The sequence below is a fragment of the Microtus pennsylvanicus genome, chromosome 1, assembly GCF_037038515.1.
Source record: "Microtus pennsylvanicus isolate mMicPen1 chromosome 1, mMicPen1.hap1, whole genome shotgun sequence".
NCBI classification, from domain to species: domain Eukaryota; kingdom Metazoa; phylum Chordata; class Mammalia; order Rodentia; family Cricetidae; genus Microtus; species Microtus pennsylvanicus.
In genome coordinates this window covers 42,942,458-42,964,850 of record NC_134579.1, presented here as the reverse complement: position 1 = coordinate 42,964,850, position 22,393 = coordinate 42,942,458, and the positions used below count along the sequence as shown (strand labels likewise).

The 22,393-nt window shown below is 37.2% G+C and overlaps 1 protein-coding gene across 5 annotated transcripts in view; it reads right to left on the bottom strand.

The window, feature by feature from the left end:
* Nucleotides 1-22,393, bottom strand: part of Lsamp (limbic system associated membrane protein) — a 2,112,174-nt gene that overhangs the window by 1,436,099 nt on the left and 653,682 nt on the right. The window lies entirely within an intron of this gene.

The following is a 22,393-nucleotide window of genomic DNA, read 5'->3' as shown; positions in this document are numbered from 1 at the left end:
AATAAATAAGGAAGAGCTAATACAAAGATGGACAAATTAAGCCCAAAACATAACTGTGCATTTGGAGTCAACTGACCTTCTACAAAGGCAGCAACAAGACAAAAAGAAAACAGAAAGACTTTTCAATAATCAATATTGGGACCATCCAGATCAAGAACCAAAACTGAAGTGTAGGTGTAAGACCCAAACTAATGGAAACCTAAGAAAATCAGAGATAAAAAATTTTGCAGTTGTTTCTTGGACATAGCACCAAACATCAGTCCCAGAACTGCAAGAGAGCAATGCAACATCAAACTTAAAAGACACTACACAAGACAGAATACAATTGATAGAGTGAAAATACAGAAATTACAACTATTATTTAACAACACAAAAAAGCAAAACTAACTCAACTAAATCTGAGTGAAGGGCTTATGTATGTGAATATTTATCAAATGAAGATATTGCAAATAGCCAACAATTGCATGAAGTATTGCTAAACAAAACTATCTTCAGGGAAATGAAAATTTTAAGACTAGAATAGAAGCTTGCTTACATAATGTGCTCAGCATCAAGAAAAACTGGAAATTTAATGTGTTAAAAATACATATACCTGTGTTCTTTTGGTAAGTAAAGTGACCCTGATAATGATGCAAACATAGAAAATCCCCCCTCAAAAAAAAACTGCCCCCATTATCTATGCTCCTCTAGCCAAGGTTCTGAGATAGCTTAGCCTTCACACCAACTTAAATCCTTCACAGATATCACACAGCCTTACCATTCTATCCCCAAATGTAATGTTCAAAGATCACACCCTATTACCAGAAAAAAAATTGAAACTATATGATGATTGAATTTTCATTTATGTTCTGTTTTTGACATTTTAAAATCATTTCATGAAGAGGTGCTCAAAGTGCATTAAGTTTAAGAGAACAAAGCCACCCAACAAGCCCTGGCTAGACAGTGGGATGAAAACAAGTAGAAGAGTCACCCCCTCAGGTTTGGGCTTCTTAATAACACAGATCTGTTGCTCAGATGAATCAGAAATCAAATCAGAATTTCGAGTGGAGGTTTCCAGAAGAAAGCAGATGGGGTATAAATTTTTCAAAAGGGCCAATATTTCGTGGTTCCTTTGATAAAGAAAATGAAGGTAATGCACGCAGTCTCCCAGAACACACTCCCAAAGGGAATAAAATTCACCTTATTTCTTTACCCATCAGAGTGAACATTAAAGTTGGTCTATATGTATTGAAGAGTCCGGAGTTCATTAGCCTCTAGGAAGGCTTTGGCATACCGTCTGCTCTGAAGGCAAACATTTATTTCAGCCGTAAATCTAAAAGGACTTCTTGCATTTTATTTCTAGTTGTGTTGCCTTTGATCCTGAAAGTAATTAACTTTCAGCAGCAGCTAATTATCAGTGAAAAGAATTCAGAGTCTATATGGTTGTTTTTCCCGCACAGGCTTGGCAAACTGTTTTTTAATTGAAAAAGTCTTTTTGCTCTATGCATTTCAATCCATTTTACACTGTATTTATTATCCAGGATTCAGATGATAACCATGACCTTTCGTCTAATGACAAAATCTCACACAGAGAAAAAAAATAATGACTTTTAACAAAGAGACAAAGGGTGACAAGAGGGGACTGGGAGATGTTGGGAGGGAAAAGAGGATGACATGCACAGAGCTTCAGCTAGATGCTCTCTCTAGTCCCCATCCGCACCACCCCAAGAACGCTCCCCTATATCGAAAATCCCGTCCTCTGTATTCAGGTTGGGCAGCCTCCACCTCAAGTGTATTTCAGACAGAAATCATGTCCCCAAATATAATATGAGAAAACAGAAAGCTGTGGGTGAGAGCAATTGAGGGCAGAGGTGCTCCTTATTCTTCCATGTTAATATTAGTAGTTAGGACCTTGAATGAATCAGAAAGTTAATGACTTACCACTTCATTGACCACAACTCCACCTCTTCCTCTCCCGGAAATGCACTTAGAAATATTCACCAACCCTTTTTTGTCAACTATTTTTCAAAAGAAAAATCAAATATTTTTTCAGGATATTTATAGTCTGTGTGAAATAAATATGCTATGATGGTTTCCTTTCAAGGAAAAAATACAAAGGAAATGCAATAAGGGATTAAAAATATCTATTCCTTAAAGAGGTCTGTATGTTTAGTAGTGTAAAGAACTCTTTGCAAAACTGAATGTATTCAGCCAATTGTGGGACAAAACACTCTCAACCACAGAGGGAGCTTGACCTAAGGGCTCTTCAGTGTCAGAAGAATAATCTTCAGAGACAGCTTCCCACTGTCTTTTTTAGGTTTCTATCAAGTTAGAGAATTAGAAACAACATTCCAGGTACTTAACAGGTTAAGTCAATTAAAAAAATCACCTGTCAGTTGTCTGTATGAATTTTGCAGAATGGATGAATCTACAAATTTTTTATAAGTATTTGAGAACTGGTCTGTCTATGAAGCCCAAACTTGCTTGGAATTTACAATCCTCCTGCCTCAGCTTAAAAAAAAAAGAATTACAGATGTGAATCATTATGTCTGGCTTCTTTCAATAAAATTCTCAAGCAAAGATCTCTATTTTCTGATAAGTTACATGAAATTGTTCTTTTCAAATGGAATAAAAAATGCTCCGAGTAACTAAAATAGAACTTTTCATAATAGTGTGTACTTTTGGGGGGTATAGAGTTTAATTAGTGGATTTTGGAGGGGGAAGGGAAGGGGAAGAGGGGAAAGGGAGAAAGGGGAAAGAGATGGGAGAGAGAGATAGAGAGCAGAGAGACAAATAGAGACAGAGAGAGATAGAGAGACAGACAGAGAGAGCCTTAATATTATGCATTTAAGATCCACTGTTTTTCTTAGAGTTGCATCTATTTATGGGATACTTGGGTAGTCACAAAACCCAAACTTGTCTAGAAGACTTAGGAATTCATTATAAACTTGCTTTTTTAGAATAATTTAACTTTGAATTCTCTATTTCAATAGCTTTTAAAATAAAGATCTATCCTACCTCATTTTTGCTAGAAATTATGAAATGAAGATATATTTAATATTCATTATTGACTTAAAAGTTTTCTATTAGAAAATTCAAAGGCATGCGTTTAATGTACTTCTGACACTCGACTTTAAAGAAGTTACTAAATAGAAGATCCTTAATTGTAATACGGGTTTATGATGATGGTTTCAAATACGATACCACAATATGTTACATATGCTCATGTACTCTATTAAGGAGTTGAGATTGAAACATGCCTTGTGAACTTGCTGTGTGGTTCCTAAACCTGAAGTGACGTGGTGCCAATGGCTTTAGAAACACTTTCCACAACACTGAGGTGGCAAACAGTGGCAAATGTTCTTACTGAGTGACACCAGACACTAATATTCTTTTGCCAAGCTGTAGGGTGGTCTCCATTTTTACTAGTTCTATAAAACGTCATCTGTGAAGACTGCATCTCTTTGATCAATCTCTTCTTCTGAATGTGTTGTCATTGGGGGTACCCCATTTTATCCAGTACTCTTATCCTTACCCAGTACTCTGTCCCTAGACACTTCAGAAGCCATCCCTAGATATCAAGTAATTCTGAGACTAATATTACTGCAGGTATTTATAAAGAGCCCCACTCATGAGCTGCTCTCCTCTCTGTGGTTCCCAGTTCTAATGAACTGCTGAAACAGACCAGATTAGAGGTGCCCGCTCCAGTGGAAGCAAGGCATGTTCAGGATAAGAACTCTTTTCTATCCAAAGAACACCGACACTCACTTCATTCTTTAAGTTCTCTGGGAAATTATGTGTGAGATTACCTTTTTTCATAACTTCTAATAATTAATTCTACATATTCTAGGTAGGATCCTCACAGTACATTCTTGGGCAGATGGGATAACCTACCTCTGGAACATTCATTCATCTCTAGGAATAATTCCTAGCAAATTTAAAGAATTTTAAATACGTTCTTCATCCTTATAGAGCAAATGCCCTAACGCTTAGGGTGTGTCATCAGCTTAAAGTTCTCCAGGCTCATTTACAGATGTGTTTCCTTTCAGTTCAGTTCCTTGCTCAGAGTTTTCTATTAAAGAGAATGTCATTGTCCAGCAGGACTTGTGCTTTTTCACTGTTCTTTGCTTGTTTTGTTAAGGTTTCTGGGTAAGTAAACAGCTCACTGTGGTTTTGTAGTAAATTTCTTAAAAGACTGTGTTGCCATGTGACTTGTGATTAAAATATATCTGTTCCCTTATATGTAGACTTTATATGTCTACACGGAACTCTAATGAGTTCACACTGCCATTTCAGCTCAAATCCATTACCGCATAGACGCAATGCTATTGTCCTTTGTAAATTTCACCTGAGGTTGGGGCATATCTGTGTAATGTGTTGAGATTGTTTTCTTATCTTCTTCTGCATTCCATTTTGAGAACTCCCAGTCTTCTAACATACGTATAAACCTTAAAAAATAGAGTTCTTTATTTGCAATATAAGGTTTTATGAGTCATGAAACCTCTCCTATGCATCACCTATTCCACTTGTCTCAATGCACCATTACAAGCCCCAATAACTTCTCTGCTTACGCTCCATGGCTTGAACAATTCCAGACTATCATAAGGTTACAATCTTACAGCATTCAGCCTTTTTAGATCTGTTTCTTCATTTAGAAGTTTGTATTTAAGATGTGTCCATAATTTTGTGGTTTGATCACTCATTCCTTTTGATCACTGAATACAACTCCGACGTATGGAAATATCTCAGTATGACTGAATCTTCGAAAAACCATGTATACTTTTAGATTTTAACAGTTGTGTAGAAAGACCCAGTAGATAAACACATATAGGTGTTGTATGTACCGAATATTCAAAAAAGTTTTTGAAAGAGATTGGGGAAGTTCTGCTATCTGTTCCAACTATGTTTATTTTAGTAAGGGGGTATCTTTTGACAACATTGATTGAAGATTTGTACCCGCTGTGACTAGGCACCTGTTGACCCACTCCTTCCCAGCTTGTGGCATCGAGAGATTTCATATGACAGCCAGTTGATTGATGATGACTAAGTGTCTATTTATTTTAACTCTGAAGTATTTTTTACACAATATGTTGATCACTGTTAAATGTCTTCCATAGATTAGGTATATGAATACTTGGTTCCCAATTGGTGGCACTGATTAGGGAGGTTCAGTAGGTAAAGGGGTACCTACATGAGGAGTTTATAGTATCAAGCTACTTACATTCTGTTCTATGATTTATGCTTGCCAGTAGAGATGTGATGTCTCAGTTTCTTGCTTTGGTCATCTGCTGCCTTGATATTCCCATCATTTGAACTCTAACTCTCTGGAGCAATTAACCAAAATAAACTACTTTGCCTCCAAGTTGTTTTGGTCATGATATTTGATGACAACAATAGAAAAGTAGCTAATATAGCCCCCTTTCATGTTATTTGAAATCTATCTTATTTGGTGAGGTATTGATTTGGATGTTTACTCCAATTTTTAAGTTTAATTTTATTTTATTCAATTAACATTTTTTCATTTGTTTTACATACTGACCACAGTTTCCCCTCCCTCCACTCCTCTGGTTCTCTCTCTCCCATCTAGCCCCATCCCCATTCACTTCTTCTCTATCCCCATTTAGAAAGGTGCAACTCCCATGGGCCTGAATGAAACATGGCGCATCAAGTTGAGGTAGGAAAAAATCTCTCTCTCTCTTTCTTTCTCTCCTCCCTCTGTGTATATTTCATATGCATCCTTTGATATGTACTTACACATAGTACCTGCATGCCTGTAGCATCCAGAGAGAGAGAATCATATTCCTTGCATCTGAAATTCCAGGAGATTATAAATTGCCCAACATGGAAGCTGGGCAAGTGCTCTCAACCCATGATGATGAGGCATCTCTCTAGTCCCTTTGCCGACTTTTTTATTGAGATGTGTTCTTTGTTAAAGATCAAGGCATATATTTTAAAACATGTATTGTTTCAACACAAACGTGGTTTTATAATGTTTTTCTCCTTTTAATTCTTTCTCAGTTTCTCACTCTGTACACTCATTGCACTGTGTTACAGGACATTTTCAGGTAAGCACATAATAAAAATACCCCCAACGTTCCTATTTCTTGCTATTCCCCCTCAAGTTGCTTCTATTTCCTCAACTATCTTTTGCTCATAATTTCATTTACTTAATTTTCTGCATCTATATAAAAATCAAGGAATGAGAGAAAATATGTGATGCTTGTCCTTCTGTGAGTACTTAATTTATTCAATCGTATTATCTCCAGTTGAATACCTTTTACAGTCAACCACGTAGTTCATGCTTCTTTATGGCTAAAATGTTGCATTTTCATTCATAACACTCTTCAAATATTTATTACCATCATTCATTGTTGGTCACCTAAGTTGGTTCTACAATTTACTAGTGCTAAAATAAACATCAGCATACTAAACATCTCTGTACTATGTTAACCTAGAGTCCTTCCAAGACACACCCAGGTGGGGTACAAATATGGTAGGTCTAATTTTAGTTTTGTTTTTCACTATAATTTAAATTAATGTTTCAGAATTTCACATATGCATATAATGTGGTTTGATCAAATCCACCTCCAACTCCTTAGCACCCCGTACCACATGCGTATAAAGTGTTTTGAAAAACAGATTAATTGGATTGAAAAAAAATAGAATTTCACACGTGCATATAATGTGTTTTGATAAAAATCTACATCTAACTCCTTAGTTCTTCTTACAACAATTTTTCATCCCACCTTCATCTGCTAGTGTTCAAACCCTCTGAGCGCACCAGTGTTGCCAGTATGTATATGGATGTAAGGTCATGCATTGGAGCACAGATACCAGGAGTGGCATCACAGAAGAAAACTGCCACTCTGGCATACCCAGTAGCCATCCATTGCATGTAGTCCCTCAGTTACAAGTGGACTCCCTTTATGATCCACGATGGTATTTCGGCTGCCTTGATCAGGTGTGGTTCTTATTCATGAAGTCATGACTGATGTGTGTTCACGTGACACTATTATGCTCAGATAATAATATTTCACATTAGTCTTCCAACACCTCTGTCTTTTACACACTTTCTCCATCCTGTTCTGATAAGATACCTAGGCCATTGGTAGAAGGTTGTGGTGTAGATACTCCATTTAAGGCCGAGAATAGAATTCCACGGGCTTTTAGTATCTACATAATTATTAAATTGCATCTGTACTCATTGTTTCCTTCTACAAAGAGAAGCTTTGCTAGTGAAAGTTCAGCTGTACTGATATATGGGTACGAAGATGAATGTTTAGAAAGCAGTTGAATATTGTGGCAACTTATTCGTAGGCTCTCTTCTAGTGTCTATCATCTAACTAGTGTGGTTCTTCTCCACATTAGCAGTACCAGGCATGAGTTCATTCTTAGAAAGTGTCTCTTAAATCTAACCAGAAAGTGGGTGATTCCTCCGATGAAGTGTTTGATTTTTGTTCTATAGGAAGAATACTGCTTTAAAAAAATTCTCAATTTTTAAATGTTATTATCAGATTTAAGAGTTTGTGTATAAAATCATCATATGCATATAGGATACATTGGCTTATCTTCCTGTTTATATACCAATTATTTCCTTTTCATCCCATTGTTATAACTAAGGTTTTAGGCAATATATTGAAAAATGGTCAATAAAGTAGACATCTTTTTCTTGTTTCTGAATTTAGTGGAAATGCCTTTAGATCCCTCCCATCAAGTTTAAAGGAGTCTTGTAATATATAAACTTGCAGTTTGAGGTATATTCCCATTATTCAGGGATTTTATCACGGTAGGATGTTTACTAACAATGTGGACATGAATAGAGAGTGGATATATTAAAATTTTAACATTTTCCTATGAGGATTTAGCCTTCTGGTAGACCTTAAGTCTACCCCAAAATAATTACATGGAAATTGTATTCGTTTAAACACTGCCTGGCCCATTAGTTCCAGCCTCTTATTGGCTAATTTTCACATCTTGCTTTAACCCATATTTAATAATCCGTGTAGCACCACGAGGTGTGGTTTACCAGGAAAGATCTTAACCTGCATCTGTCTCGGGTGGGAGAATCATTGCGACTGCCTGACTCAGCTTCTTTCTCCCAGCATTCTGTTCTGTTTTCTCCACCTACCTAATTTTCTGTCCTATCAAAGGGGCCAAGGCAGTTTCTTTATTAACCAATGAAAGTAACACATAGACATATGACCTTCCTCCATCGTATTTCTATCTATTGTTACTCAAGTCAAACTGAGGGCTAGGGATTATTTACAGCAATCAAAGGCAAAGAATCACGGAAATAGCTCCTACATTTTCAGAGAACTCTGTCCTTTTAGGTAGTCATCTATTTGTTGATTTCAGACAGTTGGCTTCTGACACAGGATTCTCACATCTCCAAAGTGCTGGGATTACAGCCATGCACTACCATGTCTGGCCTATAATATTCCCTTTCTACCTATGACATAAATCACCTCTAAGTGCTGTATCTGCATGAGCAAGGCTTGTGCACTTTATCTCTTTTCCTTTATATCAAGAACAGCATCAGAATCATAGGGTCAACGCCACTCTTTCATAATGCTTAGGAGATATGCAAAACATGGAAAAGAGCAGGAGTGGGATGCAAAAGTGAGAGTATCAGCAAGCCTTCAAAGCTCTTGTGGTGGGTTTGTTGACACAAGTATCATGGCTCTAATAGAAGAAATGCTCCTAGGTGCCATAATTCCATCCTGCCACCTCCTGCAAGGGGCAGTATATATTGCTTCCCAGCCTGGGATGTCTTCTATCTTGACAACTCAACTCTGGCCACATGCCCTACACCATTCCAATGTGTTTTAAAGTTGGAAATAGTAGTAATAAGGAAAATTAATAGAAATCTGCTAACTCATTTTTTTTAGCTTGTTCACACCTATTCACCAAGACACAAACAACATAAAAAATGTCCTGTTTTTTCAATCACTGAGTTTGGGTGAGTTCTTCTGTCTCTCCAGGGGTAGGTATAGAGCACACAACAGATTTCAGTCTTTTTCCTTTGAGAAAATTTAGTGACAAATTTCAATGGTAACGTTATGCAAAGGGTCATTAGTTCTAAGGACCACCAGAGTGACTATAGTTTTTCTCTATGTGACTTAAGACTGTTTTTATAAAAATCAAGAGATTAAGCAAGAAGAGACACATCAGAGAGGATGAGATGAAGTAACCAAGCTATGATGTGATTCTTTGAACTTAAACTCTTCATACAACCCTACATGTTTTAGTTCTACACCACGGATTTTACCTTGAACCAGTTTACTACCTGTTCCTTTCAACAGGGAGAAATCTAAGTGGTACTGGATGAAGAAATAGATGAGAATGTGATTATCTTGTGAGAGATGTAAATCGACAAGTATTTGAGAATTCACAAAAGCTAAAGTGTACAACAGATATGTCAGTTAATTCTTCATTTTGCAGTTCTGTGTTATTTTTATAGAGTTTCATGTAGAGGAGTCTATACAATGTCAGGTGATTTTCTGTAATTGAGTCATTGGAGTCTGTCACAGTGTTATAAAATACGGGAGACTTGAAACACCTAATGTGAATTTTTTTTTTCATTCTTTTTAACATAGTCTGGCTAGAGATTGAGAAAGCCCTCTTATTCTGGTTCACTTCTGCTTGTTATTTTGTTTTGATGTCATCAAATGAATGTTCAACCTCATGGAAAAAGCATCTCAAATGGTCTTTAGAAACAGCAGAGAACGAAGCTAGTATAAGGATAATTACACACAACACAGCAATGAAACCAAAGACACATACTGAAATAGCTGCCAGTGCTAAGAAGTCGTCATTTCAGCTTGTTATGCATACTCTCATCTTAAGGAAAATGAATCAAAAGCCCTTGCAACTTGCAGCACCCCCACTTATGAAGGACTGAGGTGCACAGAGCTAAATTATGCTTCTTTTAATGGAACTGAAACTAATTCTAGCAGATGAAGACTACTGTGTGAACGTCCTTCCCTGTGAAGTGCTAATCAAAACAGACACGTTCTGTGAACCTTATTTCTCATTTTTGCTGCCTCTTTTTTACATTTCCTTTGAAAGCTTTGCCAGAGAATGGAGATATGATTTGTATCTTCTGTGTGTGTGTGTTTCCAAGGTTTTATTCTCCCTGGAATAATAGTTACCTTCGAGGTTTTATAATCTGATGCTCAGAAATATAATCTTCTTTAACTTCACACCATGTGCCATCTGTAATCCTAGACCATAAAGTTCAGTGCCAAGAAGAAGCTTGGGAGCTTCTAGCACACACGCACCAGTGGGCTCTCCTTGTCAGTGCCAACTTGGAGCATCCAGGGTCATCAGAGGAGCAAACAGATTTGTCTCAACAAATTAAGACTAAGGATTTTTTTCTTCATAATAATTTAAAGCCATTAAATTAGCTGATAAAAATGTAACCTAAAAAATCATGATGTCTGTATATGTAAGTCATATCTCAGGAAAAACTTACCACTCTTCTAAGGGACATTCTGGTGATATTTAAAGTGCAGGACTTACCTGGAAGAAAGGAGAAGGAAAAAAAATTAGAACAACTAATTAAAAAGATTCTTAGTTGTGTTAAATTGCTGTAAAGAAACTCATTATTTTGTATGTCTACTAAATGATAAAATCTAGCCAGAAAAAAATATTAGTGGAGGCATAATTTTATGCTCTAAAATGACAAAATGGGAGGCATCTATATAGTAGTGAATAGGGAAAAGGACAAGATAAAAACAAAGATCTTTTAGCTGTTGTTGCCCTTATCCAATACAAGAAGAAAATACACAAGAACTGGGCATTTAATTCATGTACCATGCATTAAGACAGATGTCCATTTTTGCACAGAATCTCAGTAAATTTGAAATCAGGGACTTTCTATAACTTCTAAGAGAAAGATATTATTTGAAAGCATAAAGATAGGAGCAAGTATCTTCAGTCACCTCAGGATGAAATTCTAAACGCATTCTAGATCCTTCCAGAAATTTCCAGTTTCATATAACTATGGTGCATATGACCTCCAGAAACACCAGCAGAAATTCAAGGAAGTTGCATTTGTTGATCACGTACATAGGCTTGACCACTCTTATTTTTCATACAGGACAGAAAACACATTTGAGAAGATATGAATTGGTACTGTTAATAGCTTTCAGTCCCTGAGGACTATGAAATGTAAACACTTTCAAATTCACGCCCTTTAACATACTGAGATACTGAACATTGTCAGTGATAGCAGTATTACCAAACCCTTTGCAAACAATCAAGATTGGAGTTATAATTATGCAGTCTTGAAGTGGCCACCCCAGAAGTTTTTGCTCTGCCTGTAGCTCTGACTTCATGGTTTCTTCTCAGAGGGAGAGGGTAGAGAATTCTTTATCTAGCTACCTGCTGACACCCTCAAAGAGGGTTCAGGGAATAATATGCGGCATTTCATCTCTGAACATAAAACACAGGACACAAGGCCAGTTCATGGAAGGTTTCCTTCTACATAACTCTAGGATCCCCCGAGCTGCATACTTGCAACTAATTCTGTCTTCTCTCCAATTGTTTGCAGAGTCATCTTAGCCTAATACTGTTCCTTATTACATTTATATTAATTTTTATTCTCTCCTTCTCTTTCTTTATTTCTAGTCTCATCAGCCAACTTTTTCCTACTATAAAAAGGACAGGCAGAAATATGAAATATTCTTATTTTTAAATAAATGATCCATAATTTTTAAGAGCTGTGACTACATCACAGTATGGCATCTTAGCATAGTAACTGACAAGTTAGTCTGTATTATCTTCCCCTTCATCCACAGTGTGTCATTTCCTCAACGTGAGTTGAGAGCACTGAAAAATAATCAGTTTGTCAAACATAGCATTGGAATTCTCCAAATGAAACATATACATACTAGTTTACAGTCAAAGTCTCGGTCACCACAGTATACACGGTGTCTATGAGTGTGCAGGAGGGGTAGGGTAGCACCTAGGACTTTGAATCCCTAAGCTAATCATTGAGTACGCATGGAGAGAACCTTTCCTTTAATCTTGTGTACTTTTACGACATCAGTTTTCATGAACGTCTTCAAAAGTACTTCAGTGTGTTCTTTTATCATTTTTTTAAGGTCATCATGCATCATGACTTTGCTCTATGATCAGTCTGCAGGGCAAGCCCTCAGTCTCCCTGACCGTGTTCTAGAGACTGATGATAGAAATCGCTGGTTTCATTAAACAGCTCTTGCATAGCACTGAGTACCGTTATTGCCGGTGAGTGACGAGGCAGTTCTCTACATTAGTTCTATTCCTGTGATTATCTCGCTATGAGGCTACTAACCAGTGACACTTTGTTCTCAGCGTAAAATGCTTAGAGTCCATTGTATTACCGACAGCATCATGCAGCTTTTTTGTCAGCAAGTGCATCGCCTGCTGGGAAATGGCCAGCTCATAAGCAGAAGCTCACCTCAGAGCCATGGGTAGCTGTTTCTATTTCAGTTCATACACATAAAATTATTTATTTACTTTTGTGTCTGTGTAACCTGATTCTTAAAGGCAGTGGTTGTTTAAATATTATCTCAGTTTTGGAAAAAAATATTTCTTTGCTTATTGGCTCATGTATTTGTTTTTGGAAGATAGGTGTGTATGAAGGTCATCATGCCCTTCCTTACTATTTTTAAAGTTCTTAAGATCACATGATTATTTCTGTATCTGTAGAGGAATTGAATCTTTAGGTACCTTAGGCCAGTGGGATGGGTTGATTTTTCAAGCTGGCATTAAAACATTTGGGAGTAATTAGTGCAGCAGTCGAAACATACTTTTTCCAGTTGATAGCTTATGACAGAAAAATGTTCTCATTGGCTACTTCTATCTTCAGTTTTTTAGATTTTAGTGCTCAGATTTAAGTATTTTAGTTCATCACAGTGCCCAGCATACTAATCATCGCAAGTGACCAATTGCCTAAGAATGGGCACTTCCATTGCTCATTAATTCCCTAATTAACGTGAGCCAGTGTTAATGTTATTTAAAGAATAGTGTCAGTCTCAGGGTTTATTTGGGCTCGCCTTAAGGGATTCATTAAGCACAGAACTGGAGCTGTATTTGTTCTCCAGTTTCTCTTGGCATCAGTTGGGCTCTTGCCTGGCCCGTGTGTGTGTCTCCACTGCACATGAGGCAGAGGGAAGAAGCTCACGCCTTCAGAACCATCACACCCCTGCTCATGCCAACAACAGCTCCTTGCCATACATTGGCTGAGGAGAAATCTTCTGTCTTTGTTATTTACCCTCAATTGCCTCCATCTCTCCATTCTTCCATCCACACAGGCCAAATTACGCACCCACAGGAATTTTTTTTTTCCTGCAGCCATTTTTTCCTTTCAAGTGTTCAGTGCTCTACTGTTTCTGCTCAGAGTCTTAAGTCCTTTTGATTTCAATGGAATTTAGTTCTCACCTCTCCCTAAGGATACCATGCTGTGTCATGTTACAGTAATGTTGATCAGGGTGTTGTGAAAGCCCATTAGGGAAAAGTTCTCTGGCTTGAGTGGAGACCTAGCTTTTCAAACCAGTCGAGTATAAAAATATAAAAAAGAATTAATCCAGTTGGGCTGATTAATCACCTAGCCAAAGGACTATCCCTCAAGAAGGCATGTTCACTTTAAGCTATGATAAAGAAAGATGAGTACTTTTCTTTCCCAGAATTCCTGACCCATAACTATGTCTTCCTACTTTTCTGAATTACTCAAATAGCGTAATATTCCTTTTCTCATGTCCATCTCTGCCCGAAGAGCATTTTCCTAAGGCATGAGGCTCCTCACTCTTCTTCTAAAACTCTTCTCTTGTCTGTTGTGGCGTTGTAGCTATTTATTTACCCTGTAACTGTCTTCCATCCCTAACTCTAGTGACATGACTTTAGTCTCCCTGCTTTGGGCAGTAGCTTCAATTTATACCTTAGCTTACCTCCGCTGGAGCTTTTTCTTTAAAACTCGAATAAACTTGTCCTAGTACTTCCTTCTGAGGACTTTCTTCAATTCTGGTGCTTAACCGGAATAAAGATTTTAAGAGAGGTTCAGGGATTTGCTAATAAAAGCCAGGTCCTAAAGTGTACTTGCTACCATGTTCTTGACATTCCCAGGACTTCAGTTTCTTCTTTCAATTTTCTGCCCATTTTCCCCAATATACTACCTTTAAACTGAAAGTATCTTTTTCTTAATGGCTGTCAATTTTTATTTATATCCCTTTTTGAAGTTCAGAGGTCATTTTTTTATTTTTCCATAAATTTAGTCATTTTTCTCTGTTCTCCCTACTCCTTTAGCATATTAATTTAAGCTTCATAATTATATACTTTCTGTCTGTGCTTAGGATCAAATTCAAGACCTCATGCATGTTAAGCAAGTACTCTACCACTGAATTATCCCAAAACCTCTTAACTTTCCTACTTCTTAAAAAGTAACTAGTAAGACTTTAATTTCTTTCTTGATTTCTTCCTTGACCCAGGTGTGGTTCAGTAGTTGACTGTTCAGTTTCCATGAGTTTGTCGGCTTTGAGGACTACTGAGAACTCAAGAACAATGGCAATGGGTTTCTGATCCTACTGCACGCACTGGCTTTGTGGGAGCCTAGGCAGTTTGGATGCTCAACTTACTAGACCTGGATGGAGGTGGGGGTTCCTTGGACTTCCCACAGGACAGGGAACCCTGACTGCTTTTCGGGCTGGGGGGAGACTTAATTGGGGGAGGGGGAGGGAAATGGGAGGCGGTGGCAGGGAAGAGACAGAAATCTTTAATAAATAAATAAATTAAAAAAAAACATAAAAAAATAAAAAAAAAGTAACTAGTAACTTACATCTTCATCTTCTGGAACATTGCCTACCACGTAGACAATATTCAGTAAATGTAAACAGAATTGTATCTAAATTAATCTCTGTTGGACTTTTATTCTCTAAAGTAGAATTCACACCACAGTGATACTTTTTGAACATTGGTGGACAGCACAGTGCATAATACAGAACTATTTTAAGATGAGTAGATCTTTAACAAGTAAAAAGTAGCTGTTGGCAGGATAGAAGGACAATCTCCCTGTTACTGTACTTTAATCAACCTCGAATGTTTTAACATCCTATGGCCTGAGAAGGCTGTGTCCATGTTAATTCTGATTTCCTACTAAGTGCAGATGGTAATGTGATTTCTGTTTGCCTTGTACTTTTTTTTTGTCTTCATGCCATAATTCCAAGAGGATCTACTAACCATAATCATTTACCCACCTAAACTTTTCTTCAATTATGTGATGGTGAGTACATTATAAGGACTTTTAACAGTGTTTTTCTTAAAGATACTGGGAATCTTCCTCCAAAATAAATACAATAGGCTTTACTCAGTCTTGATTCTCTTTGACAAGTCTGAACTTTAACACCCTTTCTTCCAGAAACTCTTCTTATGAAATCATTGCCCCTATAATGTTTTTGATTCTCTTCCTGTCATTCTGGGCACTTTTAATCTATTTTTTCCCGTGATTTGCCTCCTCACTTTGCATTTTAAAGGTGGAAGGAACTCCAGGGCTCTGACCTCTATCTATGTCTCTTTTCACATTCCTCTTTTGTTGAGACATACACTCCATGGGCCTGGCAATGGCTTTTATGCAAATTATGCAAGAAACTACTAAATTTTAATTATGATGGAAGGGGCATATTTAATTCATTTCCTAAATTCTGCAGAGTCTGGCACAGCACCTCAGAAACATATATATATATATATATATATATATATATATATATATGCATAAAATATATATAAAAAGAATGAACAAATTGTTTCTTTGATCTAGTACTGTCAGACAATCAAAGTATTTCCTTTGGGATTGGGATATTTATTGACTTCAAATGCTAAGATAAATGCCTAGAAATTTGTGCTTTACTTGAAAATAGCTCGGTTGGGTCATATTGGTTCTTTTAATTATTTTTTTCACAAGAAAACTGTTGTGGGTTAAATATGATATTTCCTCAGTTTACTTTTATTCCCTGTGAATACTCAACTTTACATTTTTTTTCTTTATTCCTTGCTGTAACCCCATCTAGGATGTTGAGGGCAACCTAAACTGACTAAGTTCTACATAGATTATGATTCAAAGTTATGTATGTTAGAGGCCCAAAGGACAGGAAGAAAATCAAGCAGTGCCATGAGATAATTTTTCTAAAGCTCTCTAGAGGAGAAACATTGAGTTCCATTTCTTTTCCCCAGTGGCAAGTGCACAGAAATGTCCACTACTCATAATCCAGGATAGAAAATAGCAATAGCTGTAAAGGAAGAATGTAAGAGAGGGGTAAATTCTCTCTTCTTTTCTTTCTTTCTTTCTTTCTTTCTTTCTTTCTTTCTTTCTTTCACCTCTTTTATTAACTATTTCTATCCAGTCAGTGGGCAGAAATAACTCCCTACCATGAATTACAATAGACTCATTCAAAGTAACTAACAGTGCATTTCCCTCCACATTGCTATAATTAAAAAAAATATATATTCTAATGTACCAGACCCATGCAATCCTGAGTTGGTGTGACATTCATATAGACTCAGGTACAACATAATTTATTCACTAACCATTTAGTTTCTGTTTTTTTACTCCTCATTTTCTTCACAAGAAGACATTGTTGTGCTGTTCTGTAGAAGTCTTAATATTGACACAATGGCTGATACTATGTATTAAATGAATTTAATGTATTTATCTCATAATTATACACATAATTTTTGGGGGTCATTATCACTTGCCCTCTTTGAAAGAGAGAAGGGATACTCATGAAGGTTAAGTGATATGTGCAAAGTAACATGGCTGTTTGTTTTATTTTCTCTTTCAGGAGATTATTGGGTTTATGAAAAAAATCCATTCTAGAGCTCTTGTTCTGATAAACTTAGAATTTCCGCAAAGATTCCTATACTGAAGGCTGCATCACCAGTCTATGAAATTAATGGGAATTGGTGGAAACTTTAGGGGATGAGACTCACTGGAAGGATTTGTGCTTTTGGGTGATAGTTTGGGTCTTTTGTGTCTGTCCTAAGAGGATGTGCTGAGACTTCCAGTCCTCTTTCACCTTTCACTTTGCTTCTGGGCTGCCATAGTTGGATAGTTTAGGCTTCCTGTCCCCACCGTATTGCACCACTTTGTCATAGGCCCAATGCAATGCAACCAACAACTAACAATGGACTTTGAGTCAAAATCAAACTTTATCTTTCATAACTCTTACCTCACTTCAGTGTTTACTATCAAAATGCAAAGCTGACTAATTCACATCTTGACTCTAGGGGGTTGCTCAAGTTTCTAAAGTTGTAAAGGACTTGATAATCAGGGAAAATCAAAATAAATACTCCATGAATATCTATACTGCCTTATTGCATGTACATGCGTATCTGTTCCACTATTGTACATACATGCATACCTACACTGCAATATTGCACATACAGACAGGGAAACTGGTTTTAACAGCTAAGGCAAATGTAAACATACTAGTACTTTCTTTTCTTGAATCTGTCATTGACTGTACTTATATTCAACTAAATTAAACTTAGTAGCTATGTCTCATAAATACATAGCAAGATTGCGTGCTAATAAAGAAAAAGAAAAGCACCAGAAAATATATGTGGCTTACCAGGATATCTGTATTCACCTTATTATAAATTTTCAAAAAGTTTGGCCATCCTCTCAATTCATGCCCTGCCATGAATTCCACCTTCTAAGCTCAGAAGAGGAAAGGATTTTCAATAAAATGTTCTCATGAGAGTCAAACAAGACACAATACTAGAAATTCAGAAATTATGTCAACTCCATACTTAAACAACTATTTGTTGAAGATGTAGTATATATTTCACAAATATGAGTGTCTTCTGATCAATGCACATGGAGATGTCAACTAGAGAAAACGAGGTGGGTAAATTAGTCATCACATGAATTTGTACTGGATCTGAAAGTTATGTGAAGATTGATTAGGTGGCTTTTCCAATAGGGATGTGTACTAGAGGAAATTGAATTTGAATCTGAATAAGCAACAAGTGGAACCAAGAAATCTGAGTGGGTTTGGAACTAGATACAATAAGGAGCACATAGACTATGAGATATTTAGAGATGTGGGGTTGCAGGGTTTGGCAAGTGAGAATAATCCACAAAAGAAATCATAGGCTTATGTTCACATCCTTGATATGCTGTAGCTATAGTCCATGATGACAAACATGTCTCAGTCAAAATCATTTCCCATCTTACAGTATTGAGGAACCCTAGGAAACTCAGGCTTTTAAGATCTCTCTCTCTCTCCCTCTGTGTGTGTGTGTGTGTGTGTGTGTGTGTGTATTTCTCTTTCTCTGTCTCTCTGTGTGCCTCTGTGTATGTGGTTCTGTTTCTCTCTCTCTCTCTCTCTCTCTCTCTCTCTCTCTCTCTCTCTCTCTCTCTCTCTCTCATTTCTCTCTCTCTCTCTGTGTGTGTGTGTGTCTCTTTTTCTCTTTCTCTGTCTTCCTGTGTGTTTCTGTGTATGTAGTTCTGTCTCTCTGTCTCTGTCTCTCTCTGTATGTGTGTCTTTCCCTTTTTCCCTCTGTCAAAACGATTGTAACTTAAGAATATTGAATAAAGGGAAAATTTGCTTAGTGAGCATTGCTAGAGGAACTTTTCAAAAAACTTAATTATTCTATGATCCGAAAATGGTGAAAAAAGTCCAAAAATAGACATCCGGCCTTCTGCTAAGTTTGCCTTTCTTAATCTTTAAGCTCCATTTCTCTCATATCTATATAATTTAGCAAATGGGGTTCTGAGAGGATGGGTTGGACAAACCATTTAAGCATCTGATAAAACCTCAATTATATTTCTTTCCTAATCCTGTGTCATTAGAAGCAAAATGGTATATTTGAAGACCATTCAGATATGAATACTATAACCTTTCTATCAGACCTGCTGGATTCTCTTTCTTTCTTTTTCACTCATTTCAATCACTCTAACCAATTATGCTGAGATATGATTTCCAGGCAGGCAAACTAGCTCTTGCATCAGGGCTTCCACAATAGCCTGGCTGGAGACCCTCACAACTGCTAATATTATTACTTTTTGGCAGGGTCATTATGACAATAATAACGGGGAACAAATATCTCCATTCAGTGAAGAGAAAAACAAAACAAAGCTACATGGCAAACCCCTACCATCTAACATTTAGGTAGGCCTACAATTGTAACACACATCTGCAAGGGGAAAGCCACATAATTTAAAGTTCAGGTTAATCTTGAAACTGGTGAGGATAATTCAAAAATGAAAGAGGCTAATTGTGTTTGAAATTATGCACTCAGAGCCAGTCTTTCCCCGGATCTCATACAAAGCCTGCATTATGGGCAGGTTAATGTGCTAGTGAATGATTCAGTTCCTAGAAGTTAGTGTGGCTGACCATGTGGTGCACTATTTTGAACCTAGAGTATCTTTTACCTGCTTCATAGAAATGAACCTTTAACTACCAGTGAGCCAAATGTCCTCCCTTTCTTTTCTGCCACTGGTTTTCTTTTGACTTGTGCTTCTTCCTTTAGCCTCTGTGTTGGCACCAGAAGTGATGCGAAAGGCCTTTGCTATCAACAACATTTCACAGTTCTTACAAATCACCTTTGTCATTTGGAAGGAACTCATTCCCCATACATGTGCAAGCATGAACAGTAACTGAAATCGATTCCTTATTCACTGTACTTCACTTGCAGTGGGGAGGATTTTCAACAATATGACAGAAATAAGCTTACATCTTCTTGTCAAGGTGGAGAATGTATTTTCATTTCATCTTTCAAAAAACCTGAGCCTAGCTTAAGAGAAAATAAATTGTCTAAAAAGAGGTAGAACATGGTCGCTGTGGTGACATTTTGCTTGTGCTTTAACAAATAAAGCTTGCCTGAAGATCAAAGTGTAGAGCTAAGCCACTAGTTAGCCATAGAGGTCAGGAAGTGGTGGCACACACCTTTAACCTCAGCACTCAGAAGGCAGAGGCAGAAGGACTTTGTGATTTCAAGGTCACCCTGGGTCACACGTGATTGAGCCATTCTAAGAGAAACAGAGCCAGGTGGTGATGGTTTACACCTTTAATCTCAGTATTTAGAAGCCACACATCTTTAATCCCAGCACTAGGGAGGTGGATATGTCTGGGCTGAGAGAGGAATATAAGGCAGTCAGTCTAAGAATTCCTGGAGACAGGATATATCCCACATTGGTCTGAGGATTGGATAGAGATTAAAAGTCTCTCTAAGGGGTGACTCCTTTACTTCTTTGATCTTTCAACATTTACCCTGATATCTAACTCCAGATTTGATTATTAAAATAAATTAAAATTTGTGCTACAGGTTGCTGCTAGCTGGCATCCGAGATCTTCCTATTACAAGAGAAGGGTGAATTGGGGCACAGTGCAGACATTCAAAGCCTTATAAGTAAGGCTGAGAGCCAGCATCAAGCATGCTCATTGGAAGGAAGGAAAGTCTCATTGACACACTAGTGAGGAAGAATTAGGATTTTCTAAATAGTGTTGTAAGTCATCACAACAGAGATCCTCCATCAACCCTAGCATACATATCACAGGAAGTAGAACTCAGTCCACATCAAAGATTTAAGAACCTAAATAATGAGCAGGACTGAATATGAAAAAGGATCTTCGTGGGGGATTCCCCTCTGTATGCTGTGAGTTTGCTTTGTTGTCATTGGTTAATAAAGAAGCTACTTTGGGCCTCTAACAGTGCAGAATACCTCTGGCAAGGTCAAGGTGAGAATTCCAAGCAGAGATAGAGGAGAAAAGAAGGCAAAGTCATGGAGATGCCATGTAGCTGCTGAAGGAGAAAGTGCCCTCTGTGAAATCTTACTGGTAAACCACAGACCTCGTGGTAAAATACAAAATAATGGATAATGGGTTAATTTAAGACATAAGAGCTAGCTAGCAATACACTTAAACTATTGGCCAAACAATATTGCAATTAATATAGTTTCTATGTGATTATTTTGGGTTTGTGTGGCCGGGAAAGAACATCCTCCACCTACAGAAACTATTAGCCATGTGCCCATTTTATGTGGGTTTTAGCACTGTCTATAGTCAGTTGAATATATAATCTATCTGTGTGATAAGCTGCCTTGTGAGTTACTAGGTGGTTATTTTAGGAATAATGAGATGTGTGTAAAGAGGGAAAAACTACCTTTTGAAATAACTGTTAATGTTTCTACAGATGTTGAGGAATAAATTCCCATATGTATAAGCATGGTTCTCATTTCGAACTCCATTATTGTCTTTGTTCAAAGGGAGACCTCAGTCTGGGAATATTTCACAGTGTTTCCCTTACTCAATGATAGTAAGCAAACCCATCTTTCCTCTCATATCTCCTGGTTCTGTCATAGCCTTTGCACTCAAGAAGGAATAAACTTTGGTTGGCTGACACCTGAACTTTGTATTACATATGTATGCCTAGTCTTTTCTCAGCAGCTACACAAGGCTGCTTGACTTACAATGAAGTCATGACTTGATAAATCCATTGTCATTCAAAAACATCATGAAGCAAACTTGCATTCAGCATATCTAGCCTGCTGCCAGTCATAGCTCTGCTGCACAGACCACTGTAGATATTCCTCCTCGTGGCATGTTTGTGGCTGGCAGGAAGCTATGGATAGCTGCTGTTGCTTCAACTGCCCAGGGTTATGATCCAGTGTTGTGTGTTGTGTCACATAGGACTAAGAGAGAATGAAACAAACTTCACAATACAGTTGCTGTTGAATACGCGTTTGTTTTGCAACATTGTGAATAAATTGGAGACATTTGTGTTTAGTAATTCCATAAAGAATGCATACTCCCAGGCACTGTTATTCCAAAATATTTGTGCACTATGGATTCTGGTCCCCCAAATAACAAGTCTAGAGCAGTGATGGTTCTTAAAAATGCAGTTCTAACAATAAAATTATTCCTGACTGTATACACACACACACACACACACACACACACACACACACACACACGTATGGTGCTGCAAAACAAACAAAGAAAGAAAGAAAGAAAGAAAGAAAGAAAGAAAGAAAGAAAGAAAGAAAGAAAAAAAGAAAAGGTGTCTACTTGACACAATGGGTAAACTTTGATAAGGAAAAAGTATGTTTATTTTTCACGAAAACATAAATGGTAATATTGGTCAGTTAGGAAACTTTAAAACTGATTGCTGATCCCTTATACAGGTGAATAAAAAGTTTAAACCAACATTATTGTCTTAATTACAATTCAGTGTGAAAATAGTTATGCACACACAAATTAGAAAGAAATATAAAATGATAAAACCAAGTACTCATTTTCATGGTTACAATCAATGCAGAAACAGTTATTGATTCCCTTCTGTGGGCAAGTTACAGGGGAATAATTGAGTGTGACAGGCTTCACACTCTAAGAAAACTGCAATATTGTCGAGCAGCTAGGAGATATACATCCAAACA